The sequence below is a fragment of the Labrus bergylta genome, chromosome 15, assembly GCF_963930695.1.
Source record: "Labrus bergylta chromosome 15, fLabBer1.1, whole genome shotgun sequence".
In the NCBI taxonomy this organism is placed as follows: domain Eukaryota; kingdom Metazoa; phylum Chordata; class Actinopteri; order Labriformes; family Labridae; genus Labrus; species Labrus bergylta.
The window spans coordinates 8,570,624-8,598,093 of record NC_089209.1 but is presented as its reverse complement, the minus strand read 5'-3'; the positions used below and the strand labels follow the sequence as shown (position 1 = coordinate 8,598,093).

Below are 27,470 nucleotides of genomic sequence, written 5' to 3'. Positions count from 1 at the left end.
CTAATTATTACTGCAGGTGTGGCTGCACGTGGGTGGGTAGGCTAACAGGTAACATCTCGGGCTGGCTTACGTCACAGTCATTCTGAAATATTTGGATGACATAACTAGCATGTGTAGGTTTCAGCTGCAGATATTCAGAGGTCCACCTCTCTTTTCCTGAAGCTCCACCTGCACCAATAGGCTACTGAATTAAAGAAAACAGTTATTATTACACCAGGAATATCAGATAAGATATTCTTTATTTTCTTATTCCACATAGCCAGAATAATAATAATAAAAATAATAATAATACATTTTATTTATAAGCACCTTCCAAGACACACAAGGACACTGTACAACAATCAACATTTAAAAAACAACGATGGATAAAATCAGCATACAATAAAAGAAATGAAATGTAGGACAGTGGAATTGCAAATGTTTAAAATGTTCGAGTGAGTAGGCGATTTTGAACAGATGGGTTTTGAGTCTGGATTTGAAGATGGGGAGAGAGTCAATGTTGCGAATGTCAGGTGGCAGAGAGTTCCAGAGCTGGGTAGCAGACCATGGTGCTGAGGGCAAAGGGCACGGTGAGGTGGAACAGGAATAAACATGTCCCTGTAGTATGAAGACATTATAATTACACTGATGATGCCATATCGGTATCTTTAAACCAATACAATCACACAACAAACACTGCTGCCTGGCTATGGTTTTAAACTATGTAATAAAATGTATAAATAGAAGTTAGACTACTTCGGAAGCTATGCAGCTGACATGACCGATGATGGGGTCTAAACCCCAAAAGTGCAGATGCTCTCAGAACCTTTATTAAATAGATTAAAATAAGAATTAGGCAAAACAAAAATATACACTTGTTCAAGTCTTTGTGTTGTTTGAATAGGCAAAACAAAAATATACACTTGTTCAAGTCTTTGTGTTGTTTGATACACAGAAAAGTTGGATGACTTCAGCATAGCATAGAGACATCAAGGATGAAGGAATACAAAGAATGGGAAACTGAAGGCTGGAGAAGATGTATTGTGTATTGCCAAGGAAGCAATGTTAAACTATATATCATTTAGATAAATGATTGGTAATTTTTTTTAAGTGAAATCATAATTATGTAGATATACAGAGAAGGTGAGTTTTTCCAGCACCATGGACAGAGCTCAGTGAGAAAAAAAAAAATGTCTCTGGCGCCACCTAGTCCCTAAATTTAGTACTGTCAGGAAAATTGGAAGAGAAAAATATATTTAAACATAAACTTCAGTCTTTAAAAATGTATAAAGATATATAAAGATTTATATTTGTGCTTTTTATACCTTTTTTTAGAGACACGGCAGTGGACAAAGTCAGAAACTGGGGGGAGATAGAGAGTGGGGGATGACCTGCAGGAAAAGGAGCCACAGGTTGCATTCAAACCTGTGCCGCCTGCTCTAGAGGATATAAGCCTCTTGTACATGGGGCGCACACACTAACCGCTAGGCTACTTGGGCCCTATGAATGTTGTTCTTTGTTGCTATAAAAGTTTGGATTTGCAACATAAAGTTTGAATTTTGGTTTCTAAAAGTTTTTACACATTGGGTACATTTGGTCTATCGATTTTTAAAATGTATATAAAATTGCACACACACTAATATATATATATATATATATATATATATATATATATATATATATATATATATATATATATGTATATATTATAGATTATTGTTTGTATTTGCACAAAATATATATTTACTTTGTTTTGCAACTTTTGCTAAGTGTTTAAAAAAAAGATTCTATACATTTAAGCAAAATGTGCAGCCATTATTGCCGTCACAAAAAAAAAAGCTGCAGTGTGATTTATATTTGATTAATTTGCTTCGGTTTCATTTCATTTCAGAGAGAAACTTGTTTTGGCCAGTGTGTGTGTATGTTGTTTTATTGATTGCGAGGTTAAGTTATCACTGTTAGGTTATGGTGGAAGTGCAGATTGTTTTGCGCTGTGTAAAATCCATTGCTCTCTGCAGTGAGAGCAGAGGTTAAGATATGGGGGCAGTAACAGCTTCTGGCTGTTCTATGTGCTGAATCCTCTTGAGTTCTTGTTGACCTTTAGACCACACACTGAAAAACCTGCTTCATAAGCATTAGAAATCAATCTCACCAAGTCTCTTCACACCAAGCCCACTCACTTTTACGACTGAAACTTTTTTTTTTCCAAAGCTTTAGGCAAAAGTTTGTATTCAGGCTGCGTTAAACTGTTAAGTTGACTGGATTTCAGACGGTAAATCCAGATAAATTTATATTCATTACAGAAAAGCCCTTCCTTGTGAAATTAACTTGTAATTTTTGTTTTCCTTAATTGTTTACTTATTGTAAAATATTTTAAATTAAATATTGTCTATAAGTTTGAAAACGTCACATCAGTTAAGATGACAAAAAGACAAAATGTTGAATTATCACAAAATTAACATAACTTCTAGTTAAACTGACAATTAATTTTAAGGTACCAGGACAAACTGGTTTTACAGAGATGGGTTTTCTGCAAATTTTCTTTGTACTTTTCTTTAAGAATTTAAAAAAAAGTTGCATATATTTTTTAATTCTGAAGATGAAAAAGATAAAGAGGAACTTACTGAGTCTTCATCTCTCTATGGTTGATTTCTCTCTCATCTGGGAGGCAGCTGCTGCAAGTAAAAGACAAAAGAGTAAAAGAGAAAAGAAAGGTACAGGTGAGCAGAGGAGATTGGCTGTATAGGTGCAGCTTAGACAGATCAATAGACCCCTTTTTGCAGTAACCCATGCTGAGTTTGTGTTTTTTTTCCAGTACACTGCTGTCAACACTGACCTGTTATGAAGCTGTTTTAAGTAAATGTAGTGCCCTGCTGAAATTCACTCCAGCTGAAGGCTTATAAAGGACATTACAAACGTTTTTGATCAATTCAAACTTTAGATATAAAAAGATTTCAGTGGGATCATCACAGTTTCTGTTATTCTAATCATTCAGATGTGAGAGCAAAGTCAGTATCTATATTTAAACCCCTTCTTATATCCAATTATAAAACTTTCTCTTTTTCTATTTGCTAAAACATACAAAAGTTTAGTCAACTATCTTGTATTGCTGTTTACATCAGTTACTTTGTTCACCATTCATTTCTTGTTTTAATGTAACGAACTTAGCCAGTATGCTTATGAGTTAGGCTTCTGTTATCCATAAATTAAGGACAAGAAAAATAATTCATGTGTCACTGTTTGGTAATTTGTGTATGCTATGTACTCTAGTTTATAAAATAGTTTAAATAATTAGCATCACACACGGTTGTTTTGTCTTTTCATGGTAAAGCCACACATATCAGTCACCAGTAATTAAGCTTCACGTGACTCATCTTAATTAATCAATTCACTTTTTACTAAGTGCGTCATCACCAACAATTCAAGACAGCGTTCACAAAAAGAGACGCTCGTTCTTTTTAAACACTTTTTCTGTTGAAGTTTGCACGATATTTTGTTGTTAAGTTGCAATTTCAATTTCACGCTGTGTCCAAGAAAGTGGGCTACAAGACTGTAGACGCAGACTTTTGTCAAAAATGGCGTCTGATATCGGCTGCCTCTGCAAGAACAGCTGTGCTATCAGAGGGCACAACAACATCTCCGCTTAACAAATTCATCTGGAGAGAATGAAGAAGTGTGCCGCTGGATCTGGGCTCGACGCGGACAGAGAGACGCACTTGAGTAGCTGTCATGATGAGAAACTACAGCCGCTCTGCCGCAGATGTTTCTAACGAACGTGGCAATGAACATTTTCACGGATACCGGGGGACATGATCGCCTCTTACTTATTTGTCGCCCGTTTACTATCGAAGAAGAAGAGGAGGAAGAAGAAGGAGAAGGAGGAGAAGAAGAAGAAGAAGAAGAAGAAGAAGTAGTGACCTTCTCCGAGGAGGAAGATGTCAGCGCTGAAAAAGGTAAGATGAAGGAAACGTGCACGGTGTTTGTGCATGGAGCCTGCAGCTGCAGAGCTTGTTGTTGTTGTTGTTGTTGTTGTTGACTGTTTATTTCAAGTGCACCTTTCATGAGGTGTGAGGATGGCGAGGAGTTGACCGGATAAACAACGCACCTGGTGGGAGTAAAGGTGTGAATGTTAGAAGCTGTACTAAGTTATGCAGAGCGTGAATGAGTCACTCTATGAATGATTTCCTGCACAGATCATTCAATGAATGCACACACTAATGCATGAAAGGTGTCGGCCTGTGTGCTTTTGAGAGATTACTGTTCATGTATTTGGAGGATGAAGGTTCGTGTCCTCCCGTGTTATTGTAGGAGACCCACATCTCAACCCGGTTTAAGTTTCCTGTCTGTAAATTGTCACATGTCCCCATTGTGTTGCTCCCCTTTATGCATTCAATGTATATGTGTACTGTATGTGTGCTTGTGGTGACTCAGCTGTATTGTACTATATCTGTCATCCATCTTTTCATCTGTCACAGGTGTTACCATGGCTACTACAGACTCACTGCTGTCTTTTCTTTGAGAAGGACTCAGGTAAGACGTGGGCTGCGGTGAACATAATGAGGAGATGTCACTCACGCTAACAGGCAGCTTGTATAATGACTTTAATGGTAAAAAAAAAAAAAACTATCAGAAGGTGTGACGGGGAAAGTGGTGTCAGGTTTCTCGCTTTTTTGAAAGTGATTTAGTTTCCATAATTAGAACATTTCATACTCCTAAAAAGATGAATTGGATCATATCTCGTGCATGCAGCCAAAGCCTGCATCACTCATTTTTACCATTGACTACAGAAGTCTTAAGCTGCCAGCCTGCTATATACTAGTTAATTTACTCCTTTTTCCCCATAAAAAGTAATTTCTGGCTGTATTTTGTAAATCTCTACTGATTAACAGCGCTGGTTTACCCATAACAACAAGTTCATTTAGTTGTTTTCTCGAGATCTCAACTTGTTTTACTCGTTATCTCAGTATAACAAAGCTGTTTACCCCATTATATTGGCTCCATTTATCTAATTATATCGAGATAAGAAGCCCTGTTTTCTCCTGATAAAGGGATCATTTTGAAAACAATAGACTGGTCACTGTGAATGGTCAGACCACGACATGCCATGCTGCCTATTTCTCTTTCTTTTGTGCACTTGCAGCTCTGAGGATACGAAATTATAAAGTCAGGATCTCAAGAAAACGAAAAGACATTACTGGTTATCATGGCAAAATGGAGTAAATACAATGAATGGATGCATGTCCACCATGGGCTTCCGTAATAGACATACAGTATATTATTGTCAAAACTATTGAAAGATATCATTGGCCTTACTACTACACCAGATCACAGCTTCAGCTACTTTATTTCCATTAACAAGGTCTGTATAAAATATATGTTATAGTATTACAGTACTAGCTAATAAGAAGACTTGGTACATCTTACATTTAAAGTGTATAATTACATCCAGCTGTCTTTTGAATAAAACTAGTGTAAGAAATGAGTCCCAGAGGCAGAGAACAAGCTATACATTGATTTATTTAGATTACAATACTAACACTGGTTGATCTGTCAAATACAGGAAGTCACATCTTAAGCGAGTCATCTTTGATGGACATTAGCGCTGAAATACTCAAAAGCTTGACATATCCTAACCAGGACCATACATAAAACATATATCTGTCCTTCAGTTACAAAGAAATAATACAAAATGTAAACATTACAAAAGCATATTGTACAATTTCTTTGTAAGCTGACAACCTTAGATTTTTATATCCTGATAACAAGTAGTCAATTCAAATTACCAGTCCAATAATGAATGGGAATGTGGCTAAAATGAACCAATTAAGATCAGTCCAAAATACAGGCTAGGTGAAAAAGGAAAATGGATAAACTCCCAGCAGTCTACTTAATATGTGCGAACCAACTTTACAGAGCATGATTTTACTCTCCACAGCTTTTATCAAATCCATTGATATCATTTTTATTGAACTGTATTTTGTAGTATGCTACAAGTGCCACAAGGGGGCAGAGGTTACATTTCAAATGTGCTAAGACTCCACAAAGGCCGCTAAATTTTCAATGTTTCAACTCCCTTTTGAGTTTTTCCTTGCTTACACTTTGGTGCTCAGGAAAAATTGTATTATTTCGTAAAAAATAAAACAATATATTTGAAAAATTTTAAGATTTACTCCTTTAGTAAAAAACAAAGGGCTGACAGAAATGTCTATTGTTGGTTTTTTATTGTTGAACTTGATAACACACTACGATAGAATAATATTGGACTGATACTTTACATAATGTACAAACTCACGCTTTGTTGTATCTGTAGGGTGACCTTGAGTGTCCAGAAAGGAAACCTTAAATACAATCTTTAACTAGTATTATGAATCTTAATTTAAATTAATTGATGTTCCCAACCACATGGGGGGCAGCACAGCTCATTAAAACACAACACAGACATACTACCATAAATGTCTACCACAATTCCTTAAAGGCTAAAATGTATATTGAATTCATGTTTTAGTCAACCAGAACAATGTCAGTCCAATATTTATTCCTTTAGGATTTTCTCTCCACCAACTCTTTGGGAATGATCGAACTCTTCAGCTGCTGTAATCTACACTTTATTTCCCAGCTGGTTGCAGACTTTTCTCTGCAGTTTGCGATGTGTAAGGAGTGTACAGCAGCCACTGTTATACTTGTCAAATGAGGCTGGAAACTAAGCTGATAAAGCAGTGAGCTGGAACTAAAAGAGAAAAAAAACTGAAGGTTGGGAACAGAAGGCTGTAAGATGCTAAAATTCTCCATAGATTTGAGAGGAGCTGCAGCACATCTTCCCCTTGTTAAAAAAAAAAAAAAAAAAAAAAAAAAGGTTGTGTGTTTTTTCATGTAAAATTTACCACAAAAAAAGAACAGGCAGTTACAGTATAAGACAGAAAGCAACCTCCAATAGGGCAGTGGAGGTGTTAGCTGTTATGATGTGTGGATAATTTGCGCATGGAGCATAAAGGAGGAAGTCGTTAATTATCTAAACTCTGCACGACTGCCTCCCTCTGCAGAGGTCAGAGCATTGAGAAACATCCAAGGCTAAAGCACTGTAGGGGTCCTCTGCTTTTCTTCTGGCATTTTTCGGGCTTCATGGTTAATCAAGTGCTGGCTCACATCAGCACAAAACTCAAATACTATCACTCTTACTGTGATGCTTAAGCAGCCAGAGGCCAGGAGGATTTCATGAAAGAGTAATAGTACGTTTTTAGAATAATTTACATAGTTATTAATAACACAGATCGGTATAAAAAACAAGAATTCTCATGATACCTGTGATTTGTCGGTGTAAAATTTGCCATAGAACCAAACATTTTGAAGTCTATTTTTACACTGAAGCGTCACCTTTTTCTTCTGCTCATTGATCTTGCAGTACGGTACATTAAGCACATTAAGCCCAACACTAATTGTAAGCTAAGGCTGTTTAGATCCCGCTTTGTTCTAAATCACAACCCCATCTGAAGATAAGGACTGTGGCATCGCAAACAAGGATATATACGTGTTCGTTTCACTCTGAAAAAGTCTTTTCAAGTCTTACAAATGGGCTGACAGTGGAGTTTCAGCCCAAGCACACTCCAGAGATTATCTGCGAGTTAATCATGTGTTGGGTGCTACTGTGATTTTACAGGCTTTGTCAGCACAAAGGCTCCAGATGAAGTGAACGGGAATATGGGAACGTCTCTGCCTGTTTGATGTGCATATCCTAAAGAATTGTTGGAGGGTTTTCTTTTTTTTTTTTTTCTCCTCCCTTTTTTTTTTTTTTCTCTTTATCAGCCAAACGCAGAACTTTCTCTTGATCACACCTTACTCATCACTTTCTCAAGGTTGAAGCAGAATGTTAATGACTGCGTAGACCGGAGCAGTTTAAGGAGTAGAGAGCACGCAGGTCATGACACAGGTGCAGCGATGCTGTTTATGACTTTTGTGATTTTGAGCTTGTGTTTTTAAAAATGAGCATGACGATCTCTTTCTGTGGGTTTTAATTAACAACAGTATTACAACATAAATGTGTACACCTTTGATATTCCTTGAAGCACTTTAGATCACTGTTATAACACTAGGTGGGGCTGTTTACTCGTTAACTCATCCAAAGGCTGCTATGACAAACCAACTTGTGTGTTTCAAAAACTGGCCAGTTCTGAATTCACCAGGCTATGGACTGATATTATGGAACAATAAGACTTTGTGTCAGGGTGTATCTGCTAGAACTTTGTAGTCTAAAAATGGCTTTGATTTTTACATCATAGGGAGTCGTTTTTCTGGATTGTGTTTGACATCTGTAAGATAACTTGTTATGACATTTCTGTGTCCGTAGTGTGCCACTCTGGGAGAAAGCGTCACTTTTAATCTGAAGAGCTTTGTGTCTTTTTGGATGAAACCTGTTTCTCACTTTGATGCATGTGGGGCTTCTTGTCTTTCTCTAGAGCAACATCTTTTAACAGTTTCAAAGGAGGCGGCTTGTTGCTACATTTTAAAATGTAGCTTGGTACCTCTTAAAATCTGGAGGGGGTTAAAAAAAACACAACAATTGAACTTCTTATGACATATAGTGGTCGGCATGACTCCAGCCCCCATGTGACTCTTCAATGGATAAACGGTATTTGTCATGAATGGATGGATCGATGACATATACTGAAATCACTCATTTAATGATGACTATTTCAGTACCTTTTGCTTTGGTCTCACAGGCCGCGTTTCCACTAAAAGTATCCAAGACTTTTAGTTCCAGCAGTCCACAGCTCAGTTTTAGATTTTAACCAAGGAGAACAAATGCCAGAAGAATAGGGGAGTAAGTTCACCTGGGAAAAAGCCACACCTGAATTCCATCAATCTGAAATGTTCAGTGCTCCAAGCCAAGGCCCAACCTAAAGTCCCTGTACTTTTTGAAAATGCTCCCCGTCAAGCAGGCACCTTTTTGGGGACTGAACTAAAGTATGTTAGACTTTTTTTTTTAACCCTGGTCCCTGCGGTGGACTTCCTCCACAAGTCCATTCAGAGAGTTCCTGTGGCAGAAACACAGCTGTAGGAAACCACCTGTTCTGATGTACGGTGTGCATCTGCTGGTAGGAGAAACTATGGGAAACATTTAGAGTTTGCTTGAAATGAAAACAGATACACACCTGATTCCTTTGTTTCTTTAGCGCAGCCTTGTGTTCACACTTAAATTCCAAAAGAGAAGAACTCACAGTGTCACTGGTTTCAGCAGTGTAGTGGCTGTCAAGAGAACATGGTGGGAAGAAAACCTTTGTCTCTTTTTAAACGTTCAGTTGCAGAGGAGATGAGTAAGAAACTACTCATAAAACGATTTTGCACTTGTATTCACACAAGATTTTGATGTCTTTGTGTGTTGGCTTTATGCAGCTGTGTCTTTATTCAAACATTCCTTTTCCAGCTGCACTAGTTTTTAGTGACTTGCCCTTTTTTTTTTTTAAATCTAGTGGAGGAGTTCTCATATTTCTCTCGAGTAGCACCTCTACTTCTTCAGAATACTAAAAAGTCCTTACATTAGGCCTCACATCAATATGATCCTTTTCAAATCTGTATTCATTCCTCTCTTACATTGTCTCTCAACCTTAGAAGCTCTGCTGTGCCGTAGGACAGAGAGGGAGGCTGGTGAAGGAGGGAGGACGTGAGGGGAATGTGAGGGCGGAGGAACTCGCTGATCGAGTGCTCTGGTATTCAGTTGGAGAAATTTGCGGTTCAAGTTTGGACAACAGGTAGCTTCAGGAGGAAATATGGTCAAGTCTGGTGATGTAATAAACTTGGATCAGCTTGGATGCTTTCCAGAAAATGGAGCCATCGGTTTTGACGTGCTTCTGATGTCTTTTCTGTGTTTTGTGAAACTTTCTTAATGGACTGGGTGTCATTTCAACACCTGCACATACCCTGAGAAACGTGCCGGATTTTTGGTGACGTCAGCGGGGTCCCGACAAGACCAGGAAACGACTCCCTCCTTTTTGGTTCTGAGGAGTGATGTCATCGCAGGGAGAGCGTGAGGTTGGCTGAGGCTTTATTGAGCTTGACGTTTTATCGCCAAGAGCACCAGACGTATGACCACATGCACCAGTCATTACGGGGACACAGAGCTGGGAAAAGTGAGCGCCAAATGACTTGGGAGCACATTTGCGATTGGTTATAAACCTCCTAATAGGGAGATGGAGTGTGAGGAACAGACACGCAGAGAGACACAGATGCAGATATAAACCCAGAGGGAAAGAGGGACAGCATGAGTGTGCATGCTGATGGGGATAGGCGCGCGTGGAGCTACAGAGCTGCAGAATCCTGAATCCAGCAGATGGTGACTCCGTGTCCTTGTTTTGCGGTGATCCGTGGGAGCAACATGCAGCTCGCGCCGCTGCCTCGCACTGCTGCAGTGGAGGAGTAAATGCGGAGCCCGACACTGCTCCAGGTGATCCACAGCAGCCCAGCCCGGCAGACTGCTCCCTCCTTAGCCTTCCCTCTCCTCCTCCTCCTCCTCCTCTTCCTCCTTCTCCTCCTCCACCTCCTCCTCCTCTTCCTCCTCCACCACCTCCTCCTCTTTCTCCTCTGTCAGTGCTCCGTTCCTCAGAGGGCTTTGAAAAAAATACCAGGACAGGAGCAGAAAAACAGAGGAGAAATCCGGCTTTCCCCCTCCGTTCTCAGATGTGAAACACCTCTGCATGACTGTGAAGACGCACCGCATATGTGCTCAAATGTCTCCGGAACACGGACTAGCTGCAAGGTAAGAAGACTTGGACTTCTCTGGCAACATATTTACAGCATTTGGCTGTTTTATTTGCTTTTTTGCATGGGACATTTTCCATGTCATTCTAGCGTTTTACGTGTGGGTGAATTTAACAGGTAGATGAGAAGTTGGTACTGCAGATCGGGTGATTAGTATTCCTCTCAATGGAGAGAAAATTAAAAAAAAAGAAGCTCTTGAAGACTGATCCTTTGTCGGATGTGATAAAAGAAGAGAAGAAGCATCTCTTATCTCGCTAAATCACAGTGATCCTTGCAGGTGTGTGTGTTCATGTATGTGTGTGTAATACAGCATCCAGCGAGGAGGGAGGGATTGCTCCTAAACCGAGCTTCTCAATGGGCACAAGGGGATATTAATTTCAACATTGTGGCCAAACAGCTCTCCATTGATCTTCTTGTGAACACTAACGTCGCCACGATCTCAGTCTTCAAATAATTGATTAACTGTTACTCAATCGTACCAATAGATAATGATTATGTAATCATTTTTATTGATTGTGGTTGGCTATAGAGAGACAACCCCCCCCCCACCCCCCCTCTTCCTGACTATTTATCTGTTTCTCTTCATGGATTACTTGTACGAGAAAGAGATCATTCAAGACGAAGAGAGGAAACAAAAGGGGAGATAAGGATAATGGTAGATGAGGACAGGAGTATGGGAGGGGGTGTTGGGGGAGGGAGGGAGGGGGTGGATGGTGTAGGATAAGTTACTCTGTGGTTTCTTGAGATGTGATGGCCAACAGCTGAACACTGATCACTACCAAAATCCTACAATCTTTCAATCACATGGGGAGTTCTGAAGACGTACGCCTGAACCTGTAAGTGACCTAATGAGGGCTCACCACTTTTGACCACACAGACACACACACTCTCCTGAATCCAGAAGAAGAGACCAATATGAGTTGGTACTGCAGCGATATTCAAATCCTGCATTCCGCAGTTTGACAAGGCTTCAGGGTTTTTCTATGTATTTGAGTGTATGGACGCATGTGTGTGTGTGTGTGTGTGTGTGTGTGTGTGTGTGTGTGTGTGTGTGTGTGTGTGTGTGTGTGTGTGTGAGTGAGGTGAAACCTTTGATAGGGTCTTGCAGTATCTTATTTGTCCAGAAAAAGCACAGATGTGTTGGTCATGACCTGTAGGACACAAACATAAAAGAAAAATGTCACGAGCTATCACAGTAATTCATACAGATCAGATAGCAATGCAAGACTCCTCTGTAGCTGTCCTTTGATTTAAAGCAGAGGATTGTCAGACATTATCACCACAAGCATTCAATCTTGTGTCTTGACATATGCAAACACCCACACAAACTCTTATGTACCGCATTTGCTCTAGCACTGATCCCTATCTTCTAAAATAAACGTACAATACAGCGAGCTAAGGGCCCACATTTATGCACATACATACACAGGCTCACACGGACAGCTGTGTGGACTGAATCAAGCGGCTTTCACGTGTAGCAAAGGTGTCTGCAGATGTGGTCATTTGTCATGTGTGGCATTAGGATGCAGAGGAGAATCTCAGAGGAGCAGAGTCTCAGCTCCTTGCAGCTCCCAGGCGGTTTCCTACTGCTCTGATTCTCCTGCAGATACACTGGCATCCTGAAACGCTTCATTTAGCTGCTTAGCTCCGTGCATAAAAGCTCACAGCTCCAAAAAAAGAATGACAGTGGTGAGCACAGCCAGATGCACCTTGAGGATGCAGTGTTTGTTACAAACAGCAACACAAAAATGGATAACATCTTGAGAGATTTTGCAGGTGGCCTCACTTGGACAATGCTTAATAAAAACTTGAACATTTGGGTTCATTGCCGGGACGCAGAAGATAACATTATAACCGCCAACCTGTATGTACATGTATTATGTAGGTGGAAGCAGCAGCAGGTTCCTGTAGCTTTGCAAGGCACTGAGGCCAGAACCAAATAAATAACAACTTACTGGCCGCCGTTAAGTCCGGGACTAGTCTGAACAATTTCTCTTTTCATTTTTGGTGGTATGCAACCTGTTTTTGTGTTTTTGTACAGGTGCTGGAAGGCATATATTAAACATCTGGACTGAGTCAGGATTGCTATTCCCTCTTTTTCAAGTCTTTATGCTTAGTTGAGCTAATTTACCCAAATGCCAAATAATTACTTTAAAAAATGTTGATCACTCAAGCAAATGAAAATCCAGTAAGCTTCCTGGATCTCTTCAAAGATATAGAGACATCCTGAGTTAATTCAGATGTAAAACTTTTGCTGTTGGTCAGCAGAAGAAAGAGGCTCTAACAGTCAACATCATTGAGATTCATACTCTTCAGACCATCAATATTAACAGCACACTTCAAGGACATACCACTTCACTGGTAGGATTTTTACCCTTCATCGGGTCAAACAAATAGTAATCATCAAAGAAACGATTTAGAGTCGACCTCTGAGGACGGGATATACCAACCAAATTTCATGGGACAGTTGTGGTAAACTTGAAAAAGAAGCAGAACTTGCACAAAGACAAAAAGATCAAGATAAGAGCTTATTTTGCCATGGAGTATCATTCCCGTAACTTGATGCCTTTGATTTAACATCCTTTGCTCGTTATCTTAGACGACATGTTTATGATCTCTGTCAGTGAGACTGTTTTTTTTCATTTGGTGTCCTATTCTGGAAGCTCCACATGTAATACAGTTAATAAAAGGGCTAATTTGTTGATATAGCTTCTTACTTTTTTTTCTCACGGAGAGTGTGTGTTTGTTTGAAGGATTAAAGCAGCAGTACATCTTGCTGTTGATGGCATCTTTTCTCTTTGTTTTGTTGCTGCGGGGGTTTGAAGGTCAGGATGGAATGATTAACCAGTCATTAACTGGCGAGCTGATTCATTGGCGGGTGCAGAGCAATAAGTAATAGAAATACCAGTGAGTTTTGTTCAATTTTAAGTAATAAGCCCCATCAGTCAGTGCTGTTGTGCATCTGTAAATGCATGATCAAGACACCAACACATGTTAAAGAAGACATTTCTGTGACCTGTCATTAATTGTGGTGCAGACTTCGGATGCTAACCACAGATCATCCAAACTGCCAAGAAAAAAAAGGACATTTAATGTGCTATTGTCTTTTCGTCTATTTTCACACACCAAATAAATCAGTGAAAGAAAACTATAACATTACAAAGAGAGAGTGTAAATGACAACATCCTCAGGGAATGACACTTTCTAGAGATCCTGCAATTAACTTGCATTTTAATGAGTCAGGAGTTGATTTCCCCAACAGGTAAAACTTCACATCTTTTCTTTGTCTTGTCACCATCTTCCATCTTGCTAGTGACACCTTGGCATTTTTTCTTGCTCCATGTCAGTGTCTGTAACACAAAAGGTGACAATAATCGACACTGTAGTCAGGAATAAAAAAAAAATATACAAGTCTTATCAGCTGATATACCGTCAGTTCAAGTTTGAATTAGAACAGAAACTATTTAATTGTCAATTTATGTCTTCAACCAATCTCCCACAACACGAATGGGTATATACAATGTAGAAGTAGATTTTTAAAAATGTCAGACATTCATTTTCATACATATGACAATCATTGTAACAGTTAACAATTCAAACTCAAATGTGTTCTGTGTATCCAGTATGCGGAATCACACATTTATTTTCTCATTGCTAATAATAGTGTTGAGTGGGGCTACATTTTCTATGAATCATCTGGCTAGACTTGCTGGTCAGTCCTGGGTTTTATTGCTGCTAGATCTGTCAGCTGTCTTTGACTCAGTGAACCAAATCCTCGTCTTCATATCCTCTAAGGTTGGTATCTCAAGATCTGCCCTCTGCTGGTTCATGTCATACCTTTCACGGAGATCTTTTAGAGTATCTTGGCAGGGAGAAGTGTCAAAACTGCACAGCTTATCCACAGGGGTGCCTCAAGGGTCAGTGTGTGGTCCCCTTCTCTTCTCACTATGCACCACCTCACTTGGAGCAATAAGCCGCTCCCATTGCTATGTTTACAATACACAGCTTCTTCCTGTCATTTCCGTCAGAAGACACTACGATCTTGTCAAGGATTTTGTCATGCCTTGCTGATATCGCTTAATGGATGAAAAAAGGCCACTCTCAACTCCACTTATCAAAGACTGAGCTCCTTGTCATCCCAGCCAGTCAACACACCGATGTTTCCTCATGCACTAAGTCTGCCCGGAACTTTTTGGCATGATTGATGACCAGCTGTCCTTTAAGGTTCACATGGCCTTGATGGCCTGGTTGTGTCAAAGTCCCCTATACAACATCAGAAAGACCAGACACTACCTGTCAGAGCATACAACAGAGCTCCTGGTATAGGCTCTGCAACGCCTTGCTGATAGGGCTTCTTTTGAATTCATGCTCATTCAAAACTCTGCAGATGATCCTGAACGTTCCAGCGTGACTGATCTTTAACTAACCCAAAATAACACATATCACTCCACTATTCATATACCATATAGGTGTTGCATATTAGCAAAAAAATTAAATATTGTAGAACGAACAGATATCTCAATACTCATGCAGAACCTATAGAAGAAAGGACCAACTTTGATATCAGAGGCTTTCTGTTTTCTATTTGTAGTTGGTTTGTAGTTTTTGTTGTGTTGACCAATCACATTACAGCTGGCTCTTATTGCAAGAAGGAAAGCAGTCCATATGGAGGGAAAAGAGGGAGATTTCATCGGCCTTAGTTTGAGAAAGCGCATATGCTGTGTTGATTGGATTAATTGTAGATGTTGTACATCAACTGTTGTGGAGTTTTACATTGTTAGTAAGACTGTGACCAATGACTATCACACAAAAGAGGGATTCTTGGCCTGAATGTCTGTTTTCTTCTGTCCTCACATTCGCCAATAAATATTTGCCCTCACCCTCAGAGGCTATATCTTGTCGTTTGGTGTATTAAATGAAAGTGTAATGTGATTATGTTTTGTTTCATCGAAATTATGGTATAGGGCAAAGTATTATATTTATACTGATATTGAAGAAAGAAAAACATCCATTCTTCACATTTGAGAAGCTGAGGCCAAACGATATTTGGCATTTTTGCTCTAAAATGGACTTGACCATATGCTATTTTCAATCCGCAATATGATTCACAAGTTGTATTTTTGTCTACAGTTTACTGTTATTCTTTAACTACTGCAGTGACACAAGAACCCAAAGAGGAATCATTAGAGTTACACCTAAGCTCTGTTGGCTAAATGTTTCCCTGACACCTGATGTTCAGTCCTGTAGCAAAAAAAAAGAAAGAAGGAAAAACACACAGAGAGGCTGGATAGAAATAACTAGAACCTAAGTTCCCCGTTTAATCCCTCCTAGCTGTGCTTGGTACAATACCATGTTAGGTAGCAAGAGAAGCTGTGTGGGTGTACGAGTGAGTGGAAGAGTGAATATGAGTCGAATATAGAGAGCATTCAGAGGAGTGAGCTGCATATTGGCAGCTAAAAGCACAATTGATACTAAGTACTGTGTTGTACTAAAAACAGGAGGAAACACACTCTGCTGATCACATCTGACTTAAGTTGATAACCTTGAATTACATAAATCTCAGGAGATGTAGTATTGCATTTTGGAGGATAAAATACTCAAAAATGGTTTGTGTAAACACGTGTATTTACCACATCACTTGGCTTGATGTTGGTGTGACAGAACAGAATTGTGAGCATGAATGTTTGGTAAAAAGAAATTGTAAGTGGCCGCCTTACTCCACACAACAACTACATACCATCTTAAATGACATAATGGACAGCGGGAGCCACTGAAGCCCACTCTAGCTTTTGATCTCTGTTGTATGTTTGAGGCATTACATTAACAATTCATATATGTACATATTTTTTTAAATCAGTATATCATCTACACTTGACCCTCGAGAATGATTTCACTTTCCGGGTCAGCTGTCAGTGACTGTACACATTTGAGGATACCAAAAGGGTAAGTGTGAGGCGTGAGCAGGAAAAAGCGATGACTAGCCAGGACGAAACTATATTACTGTGATCAAATATAATATATGCATTTGTCATCCTCTGGAGAGAAACTCCTAAGTCCATCAAGCGATCTGGAGTGAATTGACTACTTTGAGGAAACCCCTCATCCAGGTGTGTGCGTTTTTTGTTTTTTTTTCTTAGGTAAAAAAATCTGTTGCGATTAATAATGGAATCATCCGCCTGCTATGTGATGTGGTTTAGCTTCCCTAATGAGGACTGGATACGTCCTCAGTCTCTGACAGAATGCCGAGTGGAATATGCTGCTCTCCAGCCTGTTTCCATGGAGATACTCAGGAGCTGTAACGTTTTTTTTCTCTCTCTTTCCCTTCTGCTGTATGTTGTACCAAACAGTGCTGCTTCATAAGAGAGATCTGGGCCAGGATTTGTCTGTGTGTGTGTGTGTGTGTGTGTGTGTGTGTGTGTGTGTGTGTGTGTGTGTGTGTGTGTGTGTGTGTGTGTGTGTGTGTGTGTGTGTGTGTGTGTGTGTGTGTGTGTGTGTGTGTGTGTGTGTGTGTGTGTGTGTGTGTGTGTGTGTGTGGGGGGGGGGGGGGGGGGATTTAATGGTGTTTTAACAAGCACAAACAAACACGTATGGTACCATTGACGGAAATGCTATTGTGGTAGTATTAGGCACCATGGTCTAGAATGTGCTACTGTGTGTGTAGCTCAGTTTCTCCTTCAGTGCGATTGAACAGTGTGTACTTAGTGTGTGTGTGTGTGTGTGTGTGTGTGTGTGTGTGTGTGTGTGTGTGTGTGTGTGTGTGTGTGTGTGTGTGTGTTGTACTCTCTCCTGGTGTGTCATGCAAGTAGTAGCTACTAATCCTGAAGCTCTGCTGTAGCAAATGTCCAAGTATGAACGTGTTCGTGTATGTCAGCGTGTTACAAAGGCTGAATTATCAGGCATGACTGGTCATTGAGAGTGTGTGTGTGTGTGTGTGTGTGCATATTGTGTACGTGAGAAAGTGAGTCAAAGTGACAGAGAGAGCAACGTCGGGAGAATGAGGGGGCGAGAGAGGTTAGGAAGGGAGAGACGGCGAAACAGAAGGTGAAAAAAGGCAGAAAGTGTCCGTCGACTGTAAACCTTGAACGACGTAATGCCATTGAGAAAACGACTTGTGTGTGGTTACAGTATGTTTCCCCCTAGACCTGTAAAGCCAAGGCTTGTGTGGTTCTTGCTTACAAGGTGACAAAGGTGACAAGTGATTCCTGGCCATACAAAGAGGCCACCACGGGATGGAGCGTGTCGAAAATAGCTTAAAAAAAAAAAAAAAAAAAGGCTCTTACTGCCTTGGCAGAATGATGCAGTGCAGACCTGAGCAGAGAGTCCCTGCCGTATAAAGGCCAGGGCAATCCCTGTAGCAACAGGATTTCTAATCCTGAGGCTCTCTAGGTCGATATACACCCAGCATCTTTTTGAAAGATTGATCCAATCTTTGATTCAGCAATTGTTACCTGGTTTGTCAGAATGGGTTAAAGGGAAGTTTAAATGTAGTGCACTTCTAACATTTGAGGTGTTGCACCAGCTAGGACAGTTTAAAGGTAGGCTTGAGTTGCACTTTTACACACGGCTGTCATTGAGCATTGTTTTAAAGGGTGGGAAAACTTGAAAAATACATGAGAAGAAATGTTTGATGTATTTGATTTGTAGTGCCACTTTTGTTTTCAATGAGTGGATATCATTTCATCCGTCCAATAGTAGAGTGCCGTGAAATCACCTCAAAGGAGACATATTATGTAAAATCCACTTTCTCAGTGTTTTTGAACATATATTTGGCTAAGCTGAGTGTCTACAGACCCACAAAATGTGAAATAAATCCATCCAGTCCTTTGTTTGTGGTCTGCATAAGTCTCAGAGAAAAATGCTCTGTTTCAGATTTGCTCTCCTTGTGACGTCACAGTGGTACATACCTCCCCTGGTATCTCCACCCTTTGACTCCACCCCAAGCCTAGAGCAAAAACTTTGGCACAGGTCCACTATTTTTATTCTCGCTAGCTAAGGAGTGATATCTATAGGGAAAACTTAGGGGGGGGCTCATTGCATTTAAAGAGACACACACACCAAAACGGAACATACCGACTTTGAGGTCAAACATAAGTTGTGTTCAGACAGCGGGAGTTTATACCCTGCAATCAGTGCACGACCATAGACTGTATGCACATGACCGATGTGATCTCTGTGATTCTATAGAAGTACACATAGCATTGAAATAAAGGCAAATACTGTCATTATGGCGTTGTCTAGCAGACTCTGTTGCTACGGCTGCCACTTCTATGATGTTTTTTTTTACATCATGTCATGCCTCAGGAGATCCCCCGCCCGCCTACTGTCCAATTGGGATAGTCTCCCACTCTGAGGTGCATGTGTGAAAAAAAACAGATAGGAAGGATTTCAGGGCCATTCTTCTTGAAATTCTCTAGAAATGTTTAGGAGTGCATTTGAAATTAGCTCAGGTTTAACTTTGCGGATGTGGATCATATGAGACTTAAAAAAAAACAACCATCAGAAAGCAAGAAGAGCCACATGGTTGAATTATCCTGAAATGCATATCTTGCTGCTTCAGATTGACCTGCTGGTTTCTAACTTTGGCTGTCTTTCATTTGATGCTGAGCAGGTATTGGTACACATATTGTTAGATTTGTATGGCAAAATACAGTTTTGGTTTGAAGTAAGCCAAATAATGCAGAAGAGAGCTGCTGATTCTAGTGTATTGTAGATCAATGTGTGGATTGGTTCATGCTGAAATGTTATATTATTTAGAAAAAAAAGTTAATCATTTATATTTTCTGTTTTAACTTATGTCTGAATGTTTGCTGTTTGTGTGTCTGCAATTGTGATTGTCTCTTTTAAATTGCTTCTGTAAAGCACAGACCACAGTTTTACTAAAATCCTGTCAACAATACATACCCCCCCGACACACACACACACACACACACACACACACACACACACACAAAGAGCTGATATGAGATAAAAACAGAAAATGGAATCATAAAGTAAATATGTCCTTGATTCTGTCTTTTATTCAACATTTGTAATTCATACCATAAGGAGATTAAAAAAAAGTCCAGAATCAGCTTTATCAACCTATGTTTTAATCAGTGTTCCATCAAGCATGAAATTGATTTGAGTGTGTGTGTGTGTGTGTTCGCCCTGGCAGCATCCATAGTGAACATCTCCATAGCTGAAAGCAGGATATACTGTGAAGAGTGTTAGCCTGTATAGAAGCTGGGTGGTAGCCGTCTTCTCAGTCTATCGCACTCTGGGGAGCGCTTATAGGATCAGTACAAGTCTGAGCGGGAGGAAAGCTGTGTGTGTGTGTGTGTGTGTGTGTGTGTGTGTGTGTGTGTGTGTGTGTGTGTGTGTGTGTGTGTGTGTGTGTGTGTGTGTGTGGACGCTAAGGTTAACATTAGCCTTTGCCATGGTACCTGCCGTGCATTAATGGACACCGTGTTTGGACTCACGCAGGGTGGCGATGCCTAGCCGGTGTTACATGTCCACACAGGGATTTCAGAGTGCTAATGCTAATGTGCTAAACCAGCATCGAGTCAGGCAACGGGGGAGCGGGGGCCTTAGTGCCTCATGCACGATAAAAGGCTGGTAGGGCATGGTGGGGTGCATTGCTTGGCTCGTTTTGCTCAGCTGGAGGCTCACATGCTCTCTGTCATGCATCGTTTGAGTGCGTAAACTCTGCAAGCATACATGCACAGAGACACACAGAAGGTCATCTGCAGGAAAGCGGTGTATCACAGGTGTTCATTGAAAACACCTGTGAGAGGCAGGTGTTTGTAAACAAGAGTTGTCGACTGGTTTTGACATTTTTCTTTCAACCCTCTAATCACTGTATTTTGTGTCCACAATCTATCACTTCAGTGATAAAGTGGAGCTTTATTCTGGGTTGCTCCACCGGCTGTAACGTAAGAACAAAAAAAGCCTAGCGTAAACACTGTTTTCTACTCCTTTTGTATTCAATTTCAAACAAAAAAAAATGCTGACTTTCCTTCTTGAACGTTTGAATCAAGTTTGGCAAATCTATAACAAGCCTTTAATCGGAAGGCTCTGCCCACTTGGAAACAGTGCATGTGAGAGCTTTTTAGTCGACTCCAGCCCGGCTGCTGGCAGGAGCACCCTCAGCCAACCCGTGGCTCTTCAGCACAACTTGAACATGGAAGTGGAGTATTAATAATGCTTAATGTTGCTCTCAATTGAGGATCCATCAAGACTCTCACGGATGATCTTGAGTTCAATTCGGTTGAATTTGTGGATTTTGAGAACAGTTAACAGTTGAAAAATGTTCAAGAAAGATTTAGTTTTTTATTCGCCAATTTGTGCCAATTCAGCTGATTCACTTTTAAAACTATATTCTTTTAAATGCCCGATCTGACTTATAACTGAGTAAAGAGCTATCTCAATGATTGCTGGCACACATAGTCCAACCATTTAGTGTAAGGCCATTTAGTAGCCTCAGCATCCCCTAATCCTTTTAAATGCGTTGGATTAAAAAGATCTGTGTGCCACCCTTAGACAAGAGGCTTAAAGATCGTGGCCTGTGCTCTGATGTGTCATGGCAACACAGAGGTGAAAACTGTGACTGCTCAGCCCTGGCACCCTGCTGGTGCTGACGGTTTAATTCAAAACTAATTATGGAAAATTCTGGAGCTTGTCACAGTTTACTCTGAGGAATCTGCATGAGGCGGAAAAGTGTTGACATGTAGCTTTCAGAGGTTTGGACCGTACTGCAGAGCGATTTTAATTCATATCATCACTCACAAGATTTTACGTCGTGTGCTGCTGAACAAAGTCGGCGAACAGATCCATTGCTTTGCTGGTTTAGTATTTCAGACATCATTTTAGAAAATAAAAACGGTGATTTGAAGCACTGTTCCCTAAGTAACAGTAAGTAATAGACCACCAGAGGGCAACTGTACCACTCTTGTTGGCACATTTTACAAATATATTTCCTGCCATAAAAGCAATAGATGTAGTCAATGGGAGTATTTATCTGTCTAAAGGGCTTAAGATTTGCCATTTGCGCGACTGTGTGCGCTGTGTGTCATGCTGTGTTCTGAAAGAGGGAGAACTAAAAGCACGCACCTTCACTCTAACCCATTATTCCATCAGCCCATTGAAACAAATAATCAAAGCTCTCTGCTCTTTTGAAACAGAACACTAGAAATGTTTTGGTGCAAAATATGAATATCCTGGGCTCCTTTTTGAGAAGTCACTCACAGCAAGTCAGTTTGGATGATTGTTACCTAGAGCTAGAAATGGGTTTGTATGTCACTTTAAGGGGGTTTCCCTAAAAGTACTACATTTTTACAAAAAGTTAAGCTATCCACAAAAGAGCAAAGAGTTGGTTGTGGTTCGACCTGCAGCTATTTGTAAAGTAGACGTCAGAATTGCATTGATATTGGTGCTGGTGGATGTAGACTGTGTATTGGTGTTGAGTTAACCATGTTGTATATTTTAAATCACAGCTGAACTTGGTCTTGTGTAACCTTATGGATGATAAGAAACCATTCAAACCAGTGATACAGGTTTAGTACATTTACTAAAAGAAAGGACTGATATCCTATTGCAACCGGGGTTCCATTGCAGATTCCCCTGACTGGAGGCGTTGTGGTGTTAGTATTTGATCTAGGCTTCAAGAAATGTCTCATTAGAAAAAAGTCATGAAAGCAAAGTTGTGATTTTCAGCCATTTAAGCGTTTCAGATATATATTTCTTACTGCTTTCCTTCCATTCATTTTTTTAGAGTTTTTGTTTTTTTATCGCCTAAGATGTAGAGATGCCTAATAAAAAACCTGAAAAACATAACCCCTTTAATGCACCGTGCACCTGCAGCAACATTTAGACAAAACATGTATCAGGAAAACGCTTAAGTGGATTTTGAAAATGTATCGGCACCACCAAGCAATTTATCCTGAGTTGTCTAGTCTCTCACATGACCAATGGAAAAGCCCATACCTAGGCTGTGTTCACTTGAGTTTGACTCACCTGGATTAAAAAAAATAAAAAATAAAGCAACATTATGCATGTTTGAACATTATAATAAAAGCTTCAAAAGTGTTTTGATGGTACCCTGACTTTTTAGAGAAAATTGTGCCGGCGTTTGCTTGGAAAGGACATTTCTCTGAACAATAACAGCTCAGCTTTCTGGCAAAAAAAAAAAAAAAGGCCCTGAAGGCAAACATATCCCTTCTTAGCTCAGTATTCCCAATATGGATATCATGGACTGAGTTGAAGAAACCAGTGAGAACGATGACAGAGAAGAGAAAAAAGGAAAGTGAAGAAACCAGCCTGGATGGGCTTAATCTGAGACTGGCTCTCAATCATTGGCCAGAACATTAACTGTAGGGGGGCCACATTGCCAAATAAAACCAAATCTTGTATCATTTTGGTTTAACAAAGTCTCAATTTAAAATATATAATTATTTCACTTAGATCTCCCTGTCAACCAACCAGGTCTGAGGTTTTTGCCTAGTAATGAATTAGTCTAGTACTGAATTGCTCTCCTTGAAACACATGTAATGATACATGTAGGAACATTGTATCCATGTCAGAAACTTTTGCTGTCTTTTGGTTTTCTTGTTCTACATCTCAAGCTCAGTTTCTATTTATTTGTAAAGGGGAAATGAAATTGCTCGAGCAGGTGATTTTATTAAAAATCTTATCTGGATCAGTCATATGAGCTGCTGTTGAATTTTGTTTGAGTAAAAAAAAAAAAGCAGCCAGCTTTGTGAAATTACCCTCTCTGCTCTTACTGCAAAACCACATCGTCAAATAGTTTGTACGTTGTACTAGTAAAAAAATAATAATAATTGAGATGAATCATGTAATTCCCTGAAGGGTTCTCATTTGATTTTAGCTCATTTGCCTCCGGACCTGCCATCCATTCAGGAAGCGCAAACCCATTATAACAACAGCACTACCACCCCAGGCACTCTGAAACCAGGACAAAAGCTTTCTATTGTGCCTGCAGATGAGCATAATAAGACATATTGCTGTGTGAAATATCCAGTTTGTGCTCGTGTAATCTCCCTCAACAGCATCTTTATTAAAATATTCCGTCACTGCAGTGTGCTCTGGGTGTCTAAAGAAGAGAAAGCTTCTGTTGAATGTCAGACTGATTTGACAAATCTAACTTGAGTACGAGAGCCACGCTGCTGCTTGCATGCACGGGAACACAGCTGATGGAAACACCTCAGCAGGATACCACAAAGGCCATAATAAGGTCATACAAAGGGAATTGTAAAGGTTGGCATGAATTGTTTTATAACATATCAGGCTCAACTCATATCACTGATCAATTTTATTCAATCTTATAAGTTAGGTATGCTGCAATTTCACATGAGGTAAAAGTTCAATTTTGTTTGTTTTTTTTGCATAAAATGTCCAGTTACTGGACGTGTGCTATTTTGGCAGTGTCGTTCTGAAAATCAAAACCTTTAAATTATGCCTGTTCATTCGATTTTCCTGAGTAGTGTAGTCCCAATAAAAAAGCATGACACTTTTGTATTTAAGAGAGTAGTTTGTGTGTAGTTGGACTCTTTGGTTTTGATATCCAAAATGTCATGAATACATCATGGGTGGAGCCAGAGGGTGGCCAGGGCCAGCCAGAAATCTGTTTGGCCTACCCAGACATGCGGCAAGGGAGCCACAGGTCGGATTCAAACCCGGGCTGCTTGCTTTTTCGACTGTACTCGGGGTGCACTAACTAATCGCTCGGTAGTGCCCTGTTTTGTTCAGTTTAGGAAAGTATATATCCTCCTATCCATTAGGCAAATAGATTTCAGCTGCGACCTCTTCAGTGCAATCACATGACCTACAAACATATGACTATTTAACGTTCTGTAGACTATTTACCACTTACAAAGCTAACAGGCGGAAGACCAAATAGTTATCACAACTTAGTATTATCATGCACAGTATCAATACACACACATACAGAGTAGACACACACACACACACACACACACACACACACACACAGGATGTCGACATCTGGTTACACAAAGAGACAAAAGGTGGCTAAAGAAGATGTCTTGTTCCTGGGAGCTGATTAAGAAGTCAGTAAACAGAGTTAATAGTCATTTGGTGGCATGACAAACTGTATTAGTTATTAGCCCGTTTGATGCATTAAATGTTTTATTCATACAGAGAAGTTGGTGGATGCAAGCAAAGTAGGAGGAGAGAGAGCATAGCATCCTGTTCATTAGCACACAATTTATGCAACAGAGCCTGTCCCTTAAACACTTCCTGCTGCTCTTTATGAAGGATATGTTAAATAACTGGATGCACTTTAAAATAGTCTTTTCATAAATATGCTTACAAATACTGAGGTAATTCAGACTACTAATTTGATCAAATGTTTACTGTGTCAGACTCAAATATGATTATAAATGTCCTACATAAAATATGAGAATAAGATACAAACCTTACTCTTCCTCGAGGGATTATTTTCTGCTTTATTACAAACTTGGTGTTCTACTATAAGGCAGCAGAATTGCTGTTGTGGAATTGAGTCAAAGAAGAACTAAGCTGCAAAGGTAATACATTTGACTTGTACGATTGTTGGTTTTGGATAGCATTTACTTTTTCTTGATCGTGCTTCAAAGGCGTAATGTGTAACATTTCCTCATTAATATGTCAAAAACTAGTCCCACACGTGTTTTTTTTTTTCAATGATCCAAATTTTCCATGATCCATGAAATGGATGAAATGTTCCCTGCAATGTTCAAATGAAACAAATCTGTAATTTTATTCATGATCGTGATCCATTTCATTTGGTCCACACTGTCTTCCAGGGAAGCTTAGTAAATGCCTAAAAGCTGAACGTCAGCAAACCAGCCTTCCTATTGTCCTTTTCATTTGAATGAAATGTCATAATGTTAGTGAACCTGACTGAAAACAACAGGAACAACCTTAGTACGTAAGTTTGTTGGTGACTTTAAGTTGTGCCTGAGTCATGTCAGAAAGATTTCTGTTATCCAACTAAGTGTTTTGTTGTTGTTTTATTTGATAGAACGCTAGGAGGAGGAATTACGTGCTGTGCCTTCAAAGCTGCGATGAGCAAGAATTAAATGTTGTAAAAATAACTTGAGTGTTGACAGGATGTTGATCTGAACCATTAAATCAAAGTTGGAATATTCAGTTCTGGGATCTTTGCCCTTATAAAGCTCACTTCCTGTTTTATACAGTAAATACAAAAACCCATTCTATCGAGTTTCGCCAGTATTGTTGGAGTTAAAATAGATCCCCAATAGAATAAACAATAGCCTTTTTTTCTGTTAATAATATGCAGAACATGTGAAGTATAATACACAATCACCCTCATGTTACTGTGTGAAATGTCTCTGATGAAGATGTGGAGACAGGAAACACACACACACACACGGCCCTCTGCCCTGTTCTCCATCCTCTCCTCTCGACATGTGAAGCACCCTTTCCACTCCCGCTCACCGCTCGCTAAGCTCAGCTAAGTGTTGCTTTGAGATTAATACATGGGAGGCCCACTCTGCCATATGATGTAATAACCGTGTTGGTTTGCTGTTGCCTAGAGACGGGGAGACAGCAGGAAAAAAAAAAAAAAAACCCTCAGCCAGGTCTTGCAGTCTCTGTCACCGAGACCCCCAGGACTGTTTTGAATCGATCAGATCAGGCAAGCTGCTGCTGACGCTGACTGCAAGTGTTTAAAAAAAAAGGAACAGAGGAGGAAAAAAAGGACTTGACTTAAGAAATAAACTGTCTGCCTTAAACATAATTCATCTAAAAGCTTCACATATTAAATAACGCCTCACACATCCCCTGTCTAGTCTGTTCAAAAATGAGATTTTCTCATTATATCATTTTCTTGAAAGCACTCTGGGGTGTTCTGTAAACTTGTTACGCCTCGTGTTTGCACATTACATTAGTGCTTTGAGGATGCTAAACATCCACAAGCAGAAAACTATCAAACTCCCTTCTCCTCTGTATTACTCTAACGTTCACTTCACTCACTCTACGTTTGCCTCGGTGTGTGTTTGTGTGCAATTCAGGGAGGTAGGAAGTGACTGGTGCTCTTCCTTCTCATTGTGTTTCATTAAGGGCATTTTCATTCATTTTAGAGCCCAACAAAACTTATCGGTCATGAATTCACACTTTAAAAACTTTGTTTTGAACTGTTACAAAACTTGTGATTGAGCTGTGACTGAATTTAAATTATTTGGATAAACTACAGACGAGGTCTAAGATTGGAGGAAAATCTCCTCCTTGTGATCAATAGACTTTAAAATCCCACGACTGGATTAGCTAGAAAATGCGACGTAACAAAACTGAAATCATGGCTATTTTTTTTTTTTTTTTTTAAGATTTATTTTTGGGCTTTTGTGCCTTTAATGCAGAGATAGGACAGTGGATAGAGTCGGAAACCAGGGAGAGAGAGTAGGGAACGACATGCAGAAGGAGGCCACGGGTGGAAGTGAACCCGGGCCTCCCGCTCCCGATAACCGTTGCTCCACCAGCGTGCCCCAAATCATGGCTATTTTCAGTGTTCTTTTCCATGCACAGCATGTAAAAATCAGCCGCCAACAATAAAAGATGACATCGAGGCTGGCGGGGAATCATGGGAGTGATTCTGTCTGCCTAAATGTCGAGTGTCGTATCATACACTATACATGTACAACTTTTTGATCCAGCAGATGTCACCCTTGAGCACCAGCATGAAACCAAAACAAACTGCTGTTTTGGCGACACCTACACCACACTGA

At 39.9% G+C, this 27,470-nt stretch overlaps 1 protein-coding gene across 1 annotated transcript in view; it reads left to right on the top strand.

Annotated features, from left to right (window-relative positions):
• The first annotated feature begins 9,590 nt into the window (after positions 1-9,590).
• The window catches only part of dlgap2b (discs, large (Drosophila) homolog-associated protein 2b), a 64,279-nt gene continuing 46,399 nt past the window's right edge, over positions 9,591-27,470 (top strand). The window contains exon 1 of the mRNA XM_065963618.1: positions 9,591-10,726. The gene's annotated coding sequence lies outside the window, so the exon portion shown is untranslated. The remainder of the gene's footprint in view (positions 10,727-27,470) is intronic.